This window comes from Podarcis erhardii (assembly GCF_964252035.2).
Source record: "Podarcis erhardii genome assembly, chromosome: 12".
Taxonomy (NCBI): domain Eukaryota; kingdom Metazoa; phylum Chordata; class Lepidosauria; order Squamata; family Lacertidae; genus Podarcis; species Podarcis erhardii.
The window spans coordinates 5,574,251-5,592,456 of record NC_138513.1 but is presented as its reverse complement, the minus strand read 5'-3'; the positions used below and the strand labels follow the sequence as shown (position 1 = coordinate 5,592,456).

The 18,206-nt window shown below is 45.8% G+C and overlaps 1 protein-coding gene across 2 annotated transcripts in view; it reads right to left on the bottom strand.

Moving 5' to 3' along the window:
* Nucleotides 1–15,584, bottom strand: part of GJC2 (gap junction protein gamma 2) — a 63,063-nt gene extending 47,479 nt beyond the window's left edge. The window contains exon 1 of one of the 2 annotated variants that reach the window (XM_081834477.1): nt 15,488–15,584. The gene's annotated coding sequence lies outside the window, so the exon portion shown is untranslated. Of the gene's footprint in view, nt 1–9,228; nt 9,404–15,487 lie in introns of those variants that run through there. The other variant, XM_081834476.1, reaches the window with a different exon arrangement.
* Nucleotides 15,585–18,206: the final 2,622 nt, after the last annotated feature.

The window sequence follows — 18,206 nt, the reverse complement described above, 5'->3', positions numbered from 1 at the left end:
TCTCTGGCTATGTCAGGCGAAGGTACATAAACTGGTGGAGGGGGAGTGGTCCCTGGTTGCTGCAATTGCTCCATAGAGCACAGAGCTGGGAACAGCTGCCTAGATGCTAGACAGGTGTGAGTATCTCCGGCAATAAGAGTTACCATATTTTTGGCCCCATAAGACACACCTAATTTTTAGAGGAGGAAAACAAGAAAAAAATATATTCTGTTTTTTTTTTTATAAATATTTATTAAAGTTTTTAAATATAAATGCACAAATAATAAACAGTCTTACTTCTATCACAGACATAATTTCATCACTTCTTTGGACTTCCTCACGTCTCCCGCTCCCATTTACATCGTTAAAAGTTTTTTCCAAACAAATTATCAACTTGTTTACAATCTCATGTCCACTCATTCAAATATAATCTAGCACTTCTTCCAAAAAATTTTGTATTTTCTTTAGTCTCACTTATCATCAAATTTCAAATCTAATTTAGTGGTGGCCAATTTTTTATAATCTAGCATCCTTCTTAGCATTCAACCAAATTACAATGTTTTTGTAGATACTTCTTGAATTTCTCCCAGTCTTCCTCCATCTTCTCTTCTCCCAGGTTACGGATTCTGCCTGTCATCTCGGCCAGTTGCATATAGTCCATCAGTTGCATCTGCCACTCTTCCAGTGTGGGTAGATCTTGAGTTTTCCAGTTTTTTGCGATGAGTATCCTTGCTGCCGTTGTTGCATACATAAAGAATGTTCGGTCCTTCTTTAACACCTTCTGGCCGACAATACCCAGAAGGAAGGCCTCTGGTTTCTTAGTGAAGGTATACTTAAATACCTTTTTCAGCTCATTATATATCATTTCCCAGAAGACCTTCACCTTAGGGCATGTCCACCAGAGGTGAAAGAATGTTCCTTCGTTTTCTTTACATTTCCAACATTTATTATCAGACGAATGGTATATTTTGGCAAGTTTAACTGGGGTCATGTACCATCTATATATCATTTTCATTACATTTTCCTTCAGAGCATTACATGCGGTGAAGTTCAGCCCAGTGGTCCACAACCTTTCCCAGTCCTCAAACATAATGTTATGCCCAATGTCCTGTGCCCATTTTATCATAACCGATTTGACCATTTCGTCTTGTGTATTCCATTTTAACAGCAAGTTATACATTCTAGATAATACCTTAGTCTTTGGTTCTAACAATTCAGTTTCTAACTTCGATTTCTCCACCTGGAACCCTAACTTTTTATCATTTTTAAAAACTTCTTTAATCTGAGCATAATGTAACCAGTCTCGCACCTTATCCTTCATTTTCTCTAAACTCTGCAATTTCCAATTGTCTCCATCTTTTTCTAATATTTCCCAATATTTTGGCCATTTAGCCTCCATATTGGGTCTTTTTAGGGCCTTAGCCTCCAGAGGTGAGAGCCACCTTGGAGTTTTATTTTCCAGTAAGTCTTTGTATTTTGTCCAGACATTAAACACTGCTTTCCTGACAATATGGTTCTTAAAGGCCTTATTGATCTTAACTTTGTCATACCATAGGTATGCATGCCAACCAAAAGCATTGTTAAAACCTTCCAAGTCCAACACGTCAGTGTCTTCGAGAAGTAGCCAGTCTTTTAGCCAGCAAAAAGCTGCGGCTTCATAATACAACTTTAAGTCTGGCAGGGCAAAGCCCCCTCTTTCTTTCGCATCTGTTAATATCTTAAACTTAATTCTGGGCTTTTTGCCCTGCCAGACAAATCTGGATATATCTTTCTGCCACTTCCGGAAGCACTCCGTTTTGTCCACGATCTGTAATGTTTGAAACAAAAACAACATTTTTGGCAATACATTCATCTTGATAGCAGCAATTCGGCCTAACAAAGAAAGCTTCAATTTTGTCCAACTATCCAAGTCTCTCTTAATTTCAGACCAACATTTTTCATAATTATCCTTAAATAGACTCAGGTTTTTTGCTGTTATGTTTACCCCTAGGTATTTTACTTTTTTAACCATAGTTAGTTCTGTTTCTCTCTGAAACCTTTCCGACTCTGTATCTGTCAAATTTTTTCCCAACACTTTAGTTTTCTGTTTATTTAATTTAAATCCTGCCACCCGACCAAAATCCTGTATCAGTTGTAATACTCTTTTCGTACTAGATTCTGGCTCCTGCAGAGTCAAAACTAGGTCATCTGCAAAAGCTTTCAATTTGTATTGTTTCGCTCCGACCTGAATCCCTTCCACCAACCGGTCCCCTCTGATCAAGTTCAAGAGCACCTCCAGCACCGAAATAAATAACAAAGGGGAAATCGGGCAGCCTTGTCGTGTTCCTTTTTCAATTTTGAACTCTTCTGTGACCACATTGTTAACTATTAGTTTAGCCTTTTGTTCTGAATATATTGCGTCAATCCCATTCTCAAAAATATATTCTGAACGAAACAGTGGATGTATGATTTTTTTGGAGCAGGCTGTAGCCATGGACTTGCTATGTGATCAGATGGTGAATTTGGGGTGACCCAATGCAAAAATCCTGAGGATCCATGGGCTTTTACCTCCCCCCTCCCAGGCAGCCTCCTTTATCTGTAGCGTCCCTTATCTCCCTGCCCGATTGCTTGCCGATCAGCTGCTTCCTTTCAACACCCTCTTTCAAAAAAAAAAAGAAAAAAAAAGCATGATCTGCTTTTCACCCCTGGGCAATTTGGCTCCAGGGACCACACATTCGTTCCATGAGACACACAGACTTACTTTTTAGGAAGGAAAAAAGTGTCTCTTATGGAGCGGAAAATACGGTAACTCTCTGCTCTTTCCTTGGCTGAGAAGCTCCCAGGATTCATTACAGCTACCAGCTCAGTAGAAGTCAGCCCCCGCCCCTCTAGTCTTATAAAGTCACAGTCTCTGGCCTGGCTCATTATGCGCTGAGCATCGTGCACAGAATGAGGTCAATGGACTGCAATGGCCCCCCTTGGCTCGAGACCGTGAGCCCCCATGTTGCATAAGGATCAGATCTGGGAATCCCTAATACGGTTACCAGATTTTTTTCAATGAATCCAGGGACACTTTATTTTATTTTTGAAGCTGAGTAGCAACAGGGAGTCAGTAGTGGGGATGGGGAGGCAAAAGACCCTGGGCCCAAGCACACATGCATATTGTATAAAGGTGCAAAGCCCTTCTTTTGCACCCTGTGAAACATAAATGTGCAGAGTTTTTTTAAAAAACGGCAATGGCGCGCCACCCACCCGTGACTCCCAAGCCTCCCCTGATATCCTCTCACCTCGCCCCTTTGTTTTGACTGATAGGGGCAGGCTCAGGAGTTGCGGACGGGCAGCTGTTGCCCAGTTTTTTTAAAAACTCTGTGCATTTATGTTTCACAGGGTGCGAAAGAAGGGCTTTGCACCTTGCCTGGCAGAGAAACTGTGCGCCTTGCGCCCCTCCTGGGTAATGGCCACCCACTCGTGACTCCCAAAGGGGGAAGAGGGCAGGAGATCTGTACTGCCGGACGTCCCTGGTTGCCCTTTGGCAGTGGCGGCGGCAGCGGCAGTGAGGAGTTCCTGAAGCCAGCCAGAGCCAACTGTGCTACTAGGCTGGCTCTGGGCTGCTGAGGCTGCCACTGCCACGTTTCCCGGGGACAGATTTGCAAATCCGGGGACATTCCGGGGACGGAATTTGTCCGGGGACAGATTTGCAAAACCGAGGACTGTCCCCGGGAACCGGGGACGTCTGGTAACCCTACTATAGAAGAGTGGTGATAAAGCATCTGCTTCTGCGAGTGGTGGGCGGGGACAGGGGCCAGAGCGGGTGGGGCAGCAATGTAAATTTGGCCTTCGTACACAAGGGACACGGGTGGCGCTGTAGGTTAAACCACAGAGCCTAAGACTTGCCAATCAGAAGGTTGGCAGTTCGAATCCCCGCGACGGCGTGAGCTCCCGTTGCTCGGTCCCTGCTCCTGCCAACCTAGCAGTTCGAAAGTACGTCAAAGTGCAAGTAGATAAATCGGTACCGCTCCGGCGGGAAGGTAAACAACGTTCTGTGCGCTGCTCTGGTTTGCCAGAAGCGGTTTAGTCATGCTGGCCACATGACCCGGAAGCTGTACGCCGGCTCCCTCGGCCAATAAAGCGAGATGAGCGCCGCAACCCCAGAGTCGGACACGACTGGACCTAATGGTTAGGTGTCCCTTTACCTTTACACCAGGCTGGTTTCTACATGCAACATACCTCTCTGGCCTCCATGCTGGCAATTATCATTTCACTGACATCCCAGTTCTCCTCCAGGAAGCTCGGAGGAGCCTGTGTGCTGCCTCCAGGCAGCATCATGTCCAGATGCTTGCCAGGATGAAACCACTTTGCTATAGGAATGTCAGAGCGCCACTCAGGCCAATGCAGACGTGACAAGCAAAACAGGCGAATACATGGCTGTCCACCCACTTCCAAGCGCTTCAGCAAAGGAAGCTGAAATTTGTCGCCCCCCTTGAAGAGGGCACGACTGAACGGTTTCTCCCTGCAGAGCGCAGAGGAAATAACTAGGCAGAACAACAAACGGCTCCATTGTCCTACACGGGAAGGACGACGGCAGCCATAAAAGTCGATCAGAAAAGGGGTCCGCTGAAATTGCTCTCTGGGCAGGAGTCAGATCGGCAGGCGCTCAGAAAGAGGAGCCACAGATGCAAGAAGACACTGTATGGTAGCATAGCCTATCGTGGCAAAGAGCACAACAGCATCATTGTGCAACTGGGTGTGATCAAGCCAATGAAACATGCTTGACATCTGCACTATACACTTAAAGTACTCCTGCACTGCTTTAGCAGTCATGGCTTCCCCACCAAACAAGAACCCCGGGAACTTTGGTTTGTTAGGGGTGCTGGGAACTGTAGCTCTGAGAGGCAGTCTCCTAACAACTCTCAGCACCCTTAACAAACTACAGTTCCCGGGTTTGTTTGGTTTTTTTGTAGGGGAGCTGGGACTGCTTAAAGTGGTAAAATAGTGCTTTAAACGGATAGTGCAACTCATCCTCATGAACAAAAGCATATATTTGATAAACTGCTTTTGGGTGACCTAAAAGCATTGAAGCGAATTTCAACAATGCCTTGTGTCAGGGTTTTGTGTGGAATTTAGCTTCAAACACAGGAGCTATTCTCTAAGCAGAACCATGAGAAACCCTGCTTTCATTTTCCTTTTATTTTTAAAAGGGCGGCTTTCAAGTCCTCCAGGTTCTAGGCAAGGTTTTTCGCCGTATTCTTATTATTTTATTTAAACAGATTTCTAATCCGCCTTTCAGGACACAATGCCCACACAATGTGGGCTACAGTTTTAGTCATTTATTTTGTAAGGGCGTTAGAACAAATTACAATTTTAAAAGCCATCAGTTAAGAGGGAGGGAGAGAGAGAGAGAGAGCGCGCATGGCACATTAATGAAATGCAGGCTGGGGTTAAAAATGGGAGATGAGAAAGCTTAAATATGGATGAGTTATTCGAAGAGCAAGCCCTTCATTTAGCACAGCGACTTAACAGCTCCTCACGACACCACATTCTCTGACCTCTCTCCTTTGCAAGTTTAGGACATGATCCAGCATTTTAAAGCTGCCGTTCAAGTCGGTCGAACTCTGGCTTCAGTTAGTGGAAAAGAAAACGCCCGATTTAGCTGCTGACTTGAACTCTGGTCTCCCAGGGTCTAGTTGCCCCCTCTAACCATGACATCACATGCACCGATTCAAAACGATTTGCAATCAGTATTGAGATCATTTAGAACTGCCCTGACACCAACCTGAGCACAAATAATCATAAAAGCACAATAAAAGTGATGTTGGGAGGACCTCTGAGAATAAAGAGGGGGCTCTCTTAAGATCAGACTGCCTTGCAGAGCTCCAAGACCCTCCTTCAGTGCCCCCCCCATTCAGTTTGCTATGACTCACTCCAATTCTGCGCGATTTTGATTCACTGCCATAGTTTCCATTTGAGTCTCTTGCAGAATCAGATTTTCCTTTGACCAAGGAATGCTGTGGTTCCCTTAAGCTATGCCGTTAAGAGAAGAGGGGTGCTCCCCCTAGTGGTGCTTAAAAAGAAGTTTTTTGGGGGGGGACAGTACTGGCTCAGAACAGGACATGCGCAGTAATATCTCAAATGGTGGCCACACCATTGATATACATAAGAACAGTATGACATTGGCAAAAATCCACAGCAAATAGTCCTGTGACATGAGTTGCAGCCCAACAACATCAAGGACACTGCACTGGCTATTTTTATTTTACATTGGTCAGGCTGTCCAACTAGTACGGTGTTGTCTACTCTGATAATGCTGAAGGTCTCCAAAGGCTGAAGGAGAAAGACCTTTTTCACATCACCTGGTACCTGAGACCCCTTTTCCATAACAGGAGACACCAGGGATTCAACCTGGGAACTCCCGCAGGCGATTGCTCTCCCACTGAGCAATGGTTTCCAATAAAGCCACAGTACGGAGGGGGTGTACAAATTTGCTCGTTTTCTCAGTCTCTCCTTTCTACAACCTTCAATTCAGCTTGTTACATTTCTTTATCGCTTTGTGATATTTTTTTTTAAACAGGGGCTCATGAAAACCCATCCACATATCCCCCCCCAATATACACAAACTGGTATGCAGTGTTGCCTAACATACACACTTTTGAAAGCAAACACCCCCCCCCCCAATGTAATGCATTTCTGTGCGCAATTTTTCACTAATGTGCCTAATTTCAGCAGGGGAATGGGACCCCGTGGGCAAATTTATTGCGGTGAAAGCTGATGCCGTAATCCATGAAAGGTTATGCTGTAATAAATAAATTTGTTTCCCCCGACCATTGTCCATGCTGGGTGGGAATTTGCACTCCAAGGGTGGTTGGCCCGTAGTTCTCCAGAAAGTTATTGGACTACAACTCCCATCAGCCCCAGGCAGTATGGTCAGGAATGATGGGAGCTGTAGTCCAGCAAATTGGTTTTCCTAGGCAGGGACAAAATAAACGAATGCCTTCATCATTGCACCTTTTAACTCCACTTAAAAACTGGTCTGCAGACACCCGCATGCTGGCAGATCTGTTGCAAGGCCTACCCTTTTCCAGACCCATCGCCAGTTCAGAGGTGGGGTGGAGTCCTTTGAGGAGCTTAACAGCTTCCAGATGCAACTCTGCTACGTCGAGGCCTCTCAGAACCACTTCAATTCCTCCTCTTCAGCCATCTCGCGGGCAGTCTGTTTGACAGGCCGCCCTGGGCTATCCGTTTCCCTCCTCTCTTGTCGTTTTAACAGGGTCGTGAGGTTCCTTTCCAGCTGTAAATCAAGGAGATTCTTTCCTTGGCAAACACCAAACGCCTGGGACCTTCTGCATGCAAGTCATGCTTTGCCACTAAGCTACGGCCTCTCCCCGTATATCACATCTGCACAGTGATCAAGCTATTGAGATGTCACTGGAGGAACAGAAATACTTGCATTTGCACAGCCTTGAGAACACTGCACTGCTGAGTACCTGTGAAGCTCCAGAGGTGGGTCGGGTACCGGAAACCTGTAAAACGAGCATCGTCCCTGCTTTCTTCCTACCTGGTTAAGGGGAAGGGATGCAGCTCAGTGGGTGAGCACCTGCCTCGCCTCCAGGAGGTCCCAGGTTCAATCCCAGGCTCCTCCAAGGAAGGCTGGGAATGCCCCCTGCTCTGGAGAGCAGCTGCCAGTCCGTGTAAACAATACTGAGCTAGATGCACTAGTGACCCGGCTCTGAAGGAAGCCATTTCTGATGTCCCGATGTACAATCTAAAGCTTGCTATTTTGCCCACAGGGCTGGTACAAAAAGAAATAAGGACATCTCTTAGAAAATCACATTTATTAAATCCCAATCAGCTTCATCGCAGTGTCTAGGGCAGAAAAGAACTACCCATGTGTAGGGGGTGAAAAATAATAGAAATGGAAGGAGCCACATCTAGTCCAACCCTCTGCAATGCAGGAATCTTTTGCCCAATGTGGGGTTCGAACCCACAACCTTGAGATGAGATCCATGTTCTTTCAACTGAGCTATCCCAGGTCCAGCTGTGTATCATCATCATCATCATCATCATCATCATCATCATCATTCTCCTGCCCTTCAATCTAAGGTCCTGTGGTGGGCTAAAACATTAAAAAACGATGCTAAAAACAGTTTAAAGCAACTTACTATCACAGAAATGCAATGACAAACCTAGACAGCATCTTAAAAAGCAGAGACATCACCTTGCCAACAAAGGTCCGTATAGTTCAAGCTATGGTTTTCCCAGTAGTGATGTATGGCAGTGAGAGCTGGACCATAAAGAAGACTGATCGCCGAAGGATGGATGCTTTTGAATTCTGGTGCTGGAGGAGACTCTTGAGAGTCCCATGGACTGCAAGAAGATCAAACCTCTCCATTCTGAAGGACATCAGCCCTGAGTGCTCACTGGAAGGACAGATCCTGAAGCTGAGGCGCCAATACTTTGGCCACCTCATGAGAAGAGAAGACTCCCTGGAAAAAACCCTGATGTTGGGGAAGATGGAGGGCACAAGGAGAAGGGGACGACAGAAGACGAGATGGTGGGACAGTGTTCTCGAAGGTACCAGCATGAGTTTGACCAAACTACGGGAGGCAGTGGAAGACAGGAGTGCCTGGCGTGCTCTGGTCCATGGGGTCACAAAGAGTCGGACACGACTAAACAACTAAACAACAACATCACAGAAATAAGATGGGTGCTAAAAAAAATAGACACCTCAAGTGTCCAAGATAAATGGCCCAAATACACCCACACCCGCTTCCTGTCATTTAAACCAAAGCGATAACATTTCCTGCTCACGCAGTTAAGAGAAACCCTGCTTCACCCATAGATTTGCACTGTGAATACAAGAGAAGCCTCCAAGTTGCTCTGCCTTTAGACTGCACGTACGACTGAAGACTTCAGGGACATTAAGACGACGGAGTGGATCTGCACTAAGGGACCTTGACTCTACCGCACCCTGCCTACAGCATAAAGGGTAGATCAAAGTTGGCTAAGTAGCGTAATTGATCCTTACAAAGCATAATTCATCCTCTTGCATGCAAGCACACATTTTAGGATTGGGGCTGGGGGCTGACGCAGCTTGCCTCTGAATCTCAACCACCCCCACCCCCATCTCAAGACCGAAGTTTAAAATGGAAGGGGAATTATCAAATTTGCAAACAACATTCCGAGGTACGCTGCTTATTTGCAAAGCATTCTGAGAAGGAAGCAGTAGCAACATTTAAGCAGCTTAGAAATGCAAGAGGAAGAAAACAGACATACTAGGAATTCCTGGCCTTATCCCTTTGCAAAAGCGTCCCATCGTCTTTCAGGAGCTTGTGAAATAAGTTCCAGTCTCCAAACAGCAGCCTCTCCTGGGTTTGTTTCCTTTTGGCACAGAGGGTCTCAGCTCTCCAGAAGGCTTTTGACAAGAGCGCGCAGTCAGAGCAGACCTCTGAGCTCCCGGCTTGCTCCCCGTCCTCCCCTCCCACCCCCCCTTCAAACCAATCTCCCTTCCCGCTGCAGACGTCTTGGAGAGTCTGGCAGCAAAGTTTGGCTTCCTGAGTGAGTGAGCTGGGATGGGATAGGAGAGGGAGAGGGGATGTTTGGCTCCCTCCAATAGGAAGTTGAGACTGCAAGAACGACTCAAGACACAAATGGGCTGCACGTTTTCTCCTGCTCTGCTTCCTTCACACAAATGCACAGGCAGGAGTGTGCATTTGTATGCCTCAAAGACTGCAACGTTTGGAACTTTTCAGAGACGAGACAAGTTGATAGAAGTTTATAGAATCATGCACGGCATAGAGAAAGCTTTCCTCTTCTCAAAACACTAGAACATCAAACAAAGCTGGATGTTGGAAGATTCAGGACAGGGGAAAGAAAGATTTCTTCACATGGCGTGTAGTTAGACTGTGGAACTCCCTCCCACTGGAAGCAGTCATGGCCAATGACTTGGAAGGCATTGAAAGAGGACTGGTCATATTCATAGAGGAGAAGGCTATCTACTAGCTATGATGGCTATGCAGTCAGAGGCAGCAATGCTTCTGAATACTAGTTGCTGAAAACCACTGGAGAATAGAGAGCAGGCCCTTGTGTTCGAATCCTGCTTGTGGTTTTCCCACAGGCGTCTTGTTGGCCCCTGTACTAGATGAGTCGCTGGTTTGGTCCAGCAGGCCACACACACACACACTATGCCAAAGTCCCATAGCATTGTAAGAACCTGAAATATACTCGGAGTCGAGAGTGGATTTCATGCTCTTTATTCAGCTCATAGTGGTGAGGAGTTCCCCCAGAATGTCTGCTTTATATACATTATTTACACAATGGGCCCCACATGATTGGCTTATTCCGGGATTCTCCTGTAGGCCAATCAGGTTATGGATTCACTTCCCTCTGGAGCTGGATTGGGTGACTCCTGTGGACCAATCAGACTGCTGCATTCTGGATCCTATTGTTCTAGGACCAATCAGACTGCTGCATTCTGGATCCTATTGTTCTAGGGAAGGAAGTCATGAGCTCAGCGGAGCAAATGTGATTGATTTGTTATTGTAATATTGTTATATTATATGTGTTTTGTTTTTATTAAAGAAAATAATGAAAATTATATTTTTTTAAAGGACTAATATCCGCATTGGACAACAGTATGGATGATCCCCAAGAGGTAGCTATTGGGCTATTAGTAACTCAAAGAGCTTCACATCAGAGGGGAGATTAGATGGTTTTCTCTGCTTTAAAGTGCAAAGCTTTAGCCACAGATTCAACCATTTCCAAACATTTGAGTTCCTTGGAAATTGATTGGAGACTTATCCATGAGAAGCTCACTGATAATTTATATTGAATTGTAGTTTTCTGTGGTACCTTTTGCATTTTTAGCATTCGTCTTTCTTGATAACGAAGATTTTTGCAAGTAAAGAAAACACACACATATTGCCAGGAGGGCAACCAAAATGGTCAAAGGCCTGGAAACGATGCCTTATGAGGAACGGCTAAGGGAGCTGGGCATGTTTAGCCTGGAGAAGAGGAGGTTAAGGGGTGATATGATAGGCATGTTCAAATATATAAAAGGATGTCACATAGAGGAGGGAGAAAGGTTGTTTTCTGCTGCTCCAGAGAAGCGGACACGGAGCAATGGATCCAAACTGCAAGAAAAAAGATTCCACCTAAACATTAGGAAGAACTTCCTGACAGTAAGAGCTGTTTGACAGTGGAATTTGCTGCCAAGGAGTGTGGTGGAGTCTCCTTCTTTGGAGGTCTTTAAGCAGAGGCTTGACAACCATATGTCAGGGGTGCTCTGATGGTGTTTCCTGCTTGGCAGGGGGTTGGACTCGATGGCCCTTGTGGTCTCTTCCAACTCTATGATTCTATGATTCTATGCCATGGACGGATCTATCAATTCTACTTCTCTTGGTTTCTCACTTAAATTCTGTTCTCCACATTTCTGCAGCAATTCACTTTTTTATATAAAAGAAGAAGAAAATATCATGAATATTCGTCAGTGCGAATTTCTCCTAACAACATTTTTTGCACGCCTTCTTGATTAATGCAGGCATCTTTGAAAACGATTTCCCCTAATAAGGAAGCCTTTTCCCACGCAAACCATCAGCAGCCATCATTCAGGCTAGCCATTACAGTGGAACCTCAGTTTTCGAACGCAATCCATTCTGGAAGACCGTTCGACTTCCAAAACATTTGAAAACTGAGGCGCAAAGGGCTGTTGGTGAATTCAATTGAGAAAATTGAGAAACGCGCTTTGGAAGCCATTCAACTTCTGAGGCGCATTTGAAAATGGAAGCATTTACTTCCGGGTTTTTGGCTTTTGGGTTCTGAAACATTCATCAACAGAGACGTTCAAGAACCAAGGTTCCACCATTAAAGATGCGAGACATGCAAAACTCAGCTGAAGTGGCCCTGCCTATTCTCTACACGCTTGCTTCTGCTTTTAGCAATTCAGCTTCAAAGTTCTCTGGACCTGTTTAGTTCTTCCCAGCTGTGATATCTCCCTGTGCAATGGATTCCAAACTCTGAGAGGATTTAAAACCACAACAACAACAAACCTGCCAGGATGTTGTTTCGTTACTATGCAAAAGTTTGGGTTTATGGTCTGGGACAGGGGCAGGGAAGCAGCTAGAGTCTGTCACACAGCTGCTGTCAAAACGCCTCCACGTTCAACTCTCCTCGGTTAAGAAACTAATGGCGCAGTCTTAAATTGCTCCATGCGGCAGGCTCTGTTGCCTGCAGTGGCAACAAAATGGCAGTGCCACTGCAGTCACTGTGAGGTGTGACCTAGCTCCACAGAGGGATGGGTGAGTCATATTATTCAGCTTATATTTAAAGGTAAGCCTACCTTGTTCGTGTTTTCTGGAAGAATATGAAAAGTGCAACAGCCATCCTTCAAAATTCACACCTCTCCGAATTTTGCGACGCAGTTCTCCAAGCAAACAATGTTTACAAAAATGCATTATGCTTGCTGAAAGTGTAGATAAAATGCATACGTTCGTGAAAATAACATTCGGAAATCTTGGGGAATTGCTACTCAAAAATTTGTATACCAGGCCAAACTACCTATGCCCATGTATATTTGGAGAAAGCTACCCTAGACAGCATCTTAAAAAGCAGAGACATCGCCTTGCCAACAAAGGTCTGTATAGTTAAAGCTATGGTTTTCCCAGTAGTGATGTATGGAAGTGAGAGCTGGACCATAAAGAAGGCTGATCGGCAAAGAATGGATGCTTTTGAATTATGGTGCTGGAGGAGACTCTCGAGAGTCCCATGGACTGCAAGAAGATCAAACCTCTCCATTCTGAAGGACATCAGCCCTGAGTGCTCACTGGAAGTACAGATCCTGAAGCTGAGGCTCCAAGACTTTGGCCACCTCATGAGAAGAGAAGACTCCCTGGAAAAGACCCTGATGTTGGGAAAGATGGAGGGCACAAGGAGAAGGGGACGACAGAGGACGAGATGGTGGGACAGTGTTCTTGAAGCTACCAGCATGAGTTTGACCAAACTGTGGGAGGCAGTAGAAGATAGGAGTGCCTGGCGTGCTCTGGTCCAGGGGGTCACGAAGAGTCGGACACGACTAAACGACTAAACAACTACAACAACAAGGGAAGACTTTATATGAGTCATTGCACCCACAGATGCCATATTAGGGACGGGACCCCTGACATGCACTTTTGAAGAGGGAGGTCTTTAGAGAGATGATACCCAACCCTCTCTTCTCTGGGTTCATTACTATCGGCAATCACGATGCAGCAAAACAGTTTGTCATCCTGACTGCAGTTTCTGAGAAGCAGACAAAGTGATTCTTCTGATTTCTCCCACGCTATCTGCCCTGCTGAGACTCAGCCAATGTCGCAATTGCTAAGTTCTTCACAGTTTTGGGGAGGAGAAGCCAGGGAATTAGAAGGAAAATGAGGTTGTGTAAATAAATGATGCAAAGATTCCATTGTTTCTGCTTAAGAAGGCAGAGGTAGAAAGAAAAGAAAAATACAATTCCTGATATCCTTATTCAGGCTTGATTCCCAGTTCACTTGGACGGTGCAAAACTGGTCCTTATATTTCCATAGGTACCTCTATGTTCCCACACACTGGCATTATACGTTTGGGACACTTATCTGCAAGAGTAGAAATTACGTTCCTGCAACAGAGGTGTAAACCACTGTCGCCCGTCACCCAGTAAAGATTATCCACATCTGTAGACCTTACAACATCTGGCAAACCCAGCCACTGATTTTTATTCATGTGTTTATTGGCAGATACAACAACATTTCTCAAACCACACGCCTGTTCAGGAACCCTTTTCTGCCACAGTAAAAGTGTAGTTTTTGCACTAGGAAGGGAAAACCACAGATATTAACCAAATCCCAACTGTTACCTCACTGAACTAAACCTCCAAATTCAGCCTGAGTGTAAATTAAAGGGATGTGTTTTTTTGTTTGTTCGTTTAATTTACATTCCATCTTCCTCCAAGGTGCCTAAGGAAACCTCCACAGTGCTGCCCCTCTTCAAATTATCTTCACACCAACCTTGTGATGTAGGCCCAGGATACTAAACCAGCTTCATGATTGAGTGGGGATTTGAACGCTGATCTGTTTCCTAGATCGTAGGCAGAATCTACACACAAATAAAAAACGCTGTGGAAATGCTTTAAAAAAAACAAAACATTGAAATGGCCATAACTCACTGTTTCCACCTAGTGTTATATTTGTTTATTGCACTTTACAACACACTTAAAACGTTTTATTTGCAGCTGTATAGCTGAGTCCCTAGTCCTATACTCTAATCCAGGCATGGCCAAACTTGGCCCTCCAGATGTTTTGGGACTACAATTCCCATCATCCCTGACCCCTGGTCCTGTTAGCTAGGGATGATGAGAGTTGTAGTCCCAAAACATCTGGAGGGCCAAGTTTGCCTATGCCTGCACTCATCACTACACGACACTGACTCTTGACTGGTTCCTAACTTTCCCTTTAGGATAAGAAGCAAAGCAGCTGTTGACACAGCAACATAAAGATGGAAGATCTGAGAACAGATGTATTTATTCTATACAGTTAACAAAATTTAAATACCACTTGATGGCAAGGAAAGCTCTAAGTGGGTTGCAAAAATATAAACCAAAACATTAAGGTTATTGATAAATCGGTTAAAAATGAGTATTTAAAGACATTTGAAGGATGATTAAAATCAACAGGAGCTAAGAAGAAGGAACCTCCAATTGCAGCTTGACTGCAAACTGAAAAGGCACAGAATCTGAATTATTTTCCTTTCCTGATAAGAAGCAACGCCGGCGAGGAGCAGCAGTTGTTGATGCAGCGCCCATTAAAGACAACACAAGAGAAAGTCCAGGCTCAGGACAGCCTGACAGCACATCAAAACATCCACGAAGGATGCATGCAAAGATTCGGAGCTAAGCGCCGCTTTGAATAAACACAGCGTCAAAAGTTGCCAGCTCTTCTGCCTTTGTAAGGTGCACATGAGAAGGCCTGAAAGATCAGGAGGGGGAAAGTATGCGCAGGACGATGCCAAGTTGCCCAGAATAAATGGGACTTTGACGTGTTAAAGAAGTGGGTGGTATATTTGTTATGCAAAACCTATTTCTCCCAAGGTGATTTGGGAGTTCATATGTCATTACAGTGGTACCTCGGGTTACATATGCTTCAGGTTACATACGCTTCAGGTTACAGACTCTGCTAACCCAGAAATAGTACCTCGGGTTAAGAACTTTGCTTCAGGATGAGAACAGAAATCGTCCTCCGGTGGTGCGGCGGCAGCGGGAGGCCCCATTAGCTAAAGTGGTGCTTCAGGTTAAGAACAGTTGCAGGTTAAGAACAGACCTCCAGAACGAATTAAGTACTTAACCCGGGGTACCACTGTATTGTTAACTGGAAAATAATGATATGGGTTTTTAAAATACACATATATATGAAAAAGTAATGTGACAAGTACGAAACAACAGCACAATGGATCTCCTAGCTGCAAAATAAGGCTTCTTTGCAACCCAGCAGACACAAGGAATCTTCCATTATTAAGAAACATTCCATACCTTTCACAGACAGGAAAAATGGGTGGTTCTTAGCTGCGAATCTTCCTTCTTTTTTCCCACAGAGGGTTCGTGCTGCACAGCTTCACCGCCTTCACCTCTGACACAAAAGAGAAGAGAAAAGGAAAAACAATCCCTCATTATCTGGGAAGGGTATCAGCAGGCTCGCACCACCAAGCACAACGAGGCATCGTTCCACAGCCCTCTTTGAAAGGGCCCCATTGTTGCAGGGCAGCCAAGGCTCGTGCGCACGGAACCGCACTCAGCAGTTCTGGGATCCCGCCGTCGCACTGATTCGCGCCTTGCTTTGGAAACGGGTGGCCTTCGTGGGCGCATGGCGGTGCTTCAACAAAGCTTTCAGGAGGGGGGACAGACAACTTTTCAGAAAAGTATGACACAAGTCTGGTCCAGAGCATGAGATGACGAAGCCCTAGCCGTGTGTAGCGCATAAGGGGAGAAGAAAGCAGCGCAGTGCCGTAAAGGCAGGCGAGAGCGTAAGGCAGCGGTTCTCAACCTGTGGGTCCCCAGATGTTGTTGGACTACAACTCCCATCATCCCTGACCACGGGTCATGCTGGCTAGGCATGATGGGAGTTGTAGTCCAACAACATCTGGGGACCCACAGGTTGAGAACCGCTGCCTTACGCTCTCGCCTGCCTTTACGGCATAAGGTATAGAATCCAGCACCCTCCAGATTTGGTTGGACTGCAACACCCATCATTCCTGACACACTGGATCTGCTGGTTGGGGGTGATGGGAGTTAGAGACCCTACCTGTTGGTAGACTGTCTCGCCAGAGTGGTACATGCTCTGGTTATCTCCTGCTTGGACTACTGCAATGCGCTCTACGTGGGGCTGCCTTTGAAGGTGACTCAGAAACTACAACTACCGTATTTTTCCGTCTATAAGACTAGGTTTCTTTCCTAAAAGGTAATGTCAAAAATTTGTTGTTGTTTAGTCGTTTAGTCATGTCCAACTCCTCGTGACCCCCTGGACCAGAGCACGCCAGGCACTCCTGTCCTCCACTGCCTCCCGCAGTTTGATCAAACTCATGCTGGTAGCTTCGAGAACACTGTCCAACCATCTCCTCCTCTGTCGTCCCCTTCTCCTTGTGCCCTCCATCTTTCCCAACATCAGGGTCTTTTCCAGGGAGTCTTCTCTTCTCATGAGGTGGCCAAAGTCTTGGAGTCTCAGCTTCAGGATCTGTCCTTCCAGTGAGCACTCAGGGCTGATTTCCTTAAGAATGGATACGTTTGATCTTCTTGCAGTCCATGGGACTCTCAAGAGTCTCCTCCAGCACCATAATTCAAAAGCATCCATTCTTTGCCGATCAGCCTTCTTTATGGTCCAGCTCTCACTTCCATACATCACTACTGGGAAAACCATAGCTTTTACTATACGGACCTTTGTTGGCAAGGTGATATCTCTACTTGTCAAAAATTAGTGGGTGTCTTATACATGGATAGTGCCAAGGATGGACTGGCAAGTGGCTGTTGCCGCAAAAATAGGGGGCGCCTTATACATGGGGGCGTCTCATAAACGGAAAAATAAGGTGATCCAGAATGTGGCAGCTAGACTGGTGACTTGGAGTGGCCACCAAGACCATATAACACCAGTCCTGAGAGATCTGCATTGGCTCCCAGTATGTTTCCAAGCACAATTCAAAGTGTTGGTGCTGAACTTTAAAGCCCTAAACGGCCTCGGCCCAGTATACCTGAAGGAGTGTCTCCACCCCCATCATTCTGCCCGGACACTGAGGTCCAGCTCCAAAGGCCTTCTGGCGGTTCCCTCCCTGTGAGAAGTGAGGTTACAGGGAACCAGGCAGAGGGCCTTCTCGGTGGTGGCGCCCGCCCTGTGGAACGCCCTCCTGTCAGATGTCAAGGAAATAAACAACTCTCCAACTTTTAGAAGACATCTGAAGGCAGCCCTGTTCAGGGAAGTGTTTGATGCCTGATGTTTTATTCTGCTTTTAATTTTGTTGGGAGCCACCCAGAGTGGCTAGGAAGGCCCGGCCAGATGGATGGGGTATAAATATATTATTATTATTATTATTATTATTATCCGGATAGCTACAGGTTTTGCATCCCTGCTGCCCCCCCTTCAGAGAACCACTTCAGAGCCTCTCTTCCACCTGTGGCACATTTTCTGCAAAGCAATTCCGCCAGATATAATGCATACTTTTACAGTCATACCTTGGGTTACAGCCACTTCAGGTTGAATTTTTTCGTGTTACGGACCGCCGAAACCCAGAAGTACCGGAACAGGTTACTTCCAGGTTTCGGCAGTCGTGCATGCACAGAAGCACTAAATTGCGCTTTGCGCATGCGCAGAAACACCGAATCGCAACCCGCAAATGTGCGGGTTGTGAACGCTGCAGGTTGCGAACATGCATCCCGCACGGATCACGTTCGCAACCCGTGCGTCCACTGTATACTGTTTCCTCTTCCCTGTGCATTTGCACATGTACCTCAACCTAGCGCAGTCATGTGCGCGCACATTGCGAGGCTTTCTAAAGTTGAAGAAGTGCGGATCTCAAAGGAGGCCTGTGTTTCTGTCCACATGGCATCTCTGAAAGTGCGAATTAGGGACGTTTGCCTGCAGATGAGAACCAAATCCAACGTCACCCTCATCCAAGCTGCTAAGCTATGGGGTTTAGTAAAGAACCAGAAATAACACTGTCTCACCCGAAATCTGCACTAGATTTGCAAAAGCAAAGGAGACAAG